This window comes from Otolemur garnettii, unplaced genomic scaffold (assembly GCF_000181295.1).
Source record: "Otolemur garnettii isolate 467f Iridium unplaced genomic scaffold, OtoGar3 scaffold00163, whole genome shotgun sequence".
NCBI classification, from domain to species: domain Eukaryota; kingdom Metazoa; phylum Chordata; class Mammalia; order Primates; family Galagidae; genus Otolemur; species Otolemur garnettii.
In genome coordinates this window covers 2961184-2962320 of record NW_003852558.1, presented here as the reverse complement: position 1 = coordinate 2962320, position 1137 = coordinate 2961184, and positions in this window count along the sequence as shown.

Here is a 1137-nt window from a genome sequence, read left to right as displayed (position 1 = left end):
TCTATTATCTTGAAAACATAGTCCACCGATTTGAACATCTATGGAACACAAATCTCATCTTTTCCTGGTATCTCTTGAACCAGAGTTCTTTTTATCTTTTTTCTTGGAGGTCATTTCTAAAGAAAGCTAAATGTCTAATACCTCTTCAACAAATCTTCCTACATCTAACAAAGTTATAGCATATTAAAGGATTGTAAGATTTTGTATAAGATTTCTTCTAAACCTAGTGTGGAAGGGACTAGTGAAGTTAGTTGGTCAACATGGAAATGCCCAGCAGGGGCGATGTAGCAGCAAGAACACCGGCTTTGGATTTAGAGAGATGGAGGTGTAAATTACATTTCTCAAGACAGTGTTGCTTAACCTTTTAAAATCTGCATTCTAAGACACAAGAATAAGAAAATATTTTCTCACAGGTTTAAGACTCAGAAAACATAATAAATACATAGCAGTGTTTCTAACAGATGGTCCTCAACATATTACCCTCCCCCCCCATCCTCTGCAATCATTGCTTATAGATGTATTAATCATAGAAGAATCAAATTCTTTAGATCTCAGGAGTATTAAAGTACTTTACAGTAAAGTGCTATAAAACTCCAAAGTTGATATAGAGTATATTTAATACTTTTGCTTCTTTGCTCAAACTCTAAATACCTGAGAGCATATTGGTATGTGTGACATCACAGTCTTATTCAATCTGGACATCTTTTTGAGCACCAGTGTTACATTTTAAATCTAAATTAGAGATTCTGTCCAGCCTTGTGTAGGCCCCCAATTTACTCGTCTAAACTGATATTGTAAAGTATCTCCTAGTCTCTGCCCCCAAGATACACTGACTTTCAGCTCTCTGTTGTTTCTAGAAAGTTCCCACAGTAAGGTATTTGCAAGGTGTGGCTTATGCAAAGAATTCTTCTCCTTCCTAGTTATTCCTAAGCATCCTCAAGATCTAAGCTCTAATGTCAAATTCCTCAGAAAGGCATCCTCATTCATCCTCTAGGTCAAGTCCTACTTTTCACTATTCTCCCAGTATTACTAATATTTTCTTTTTAGGTATGCAGTTCTCCAGTCTTCTTGGTTTATAATCATGTTTATTTCTGTCATTATCTAATTAATGTTTGCTTTGCTAGAATATGATTTTAG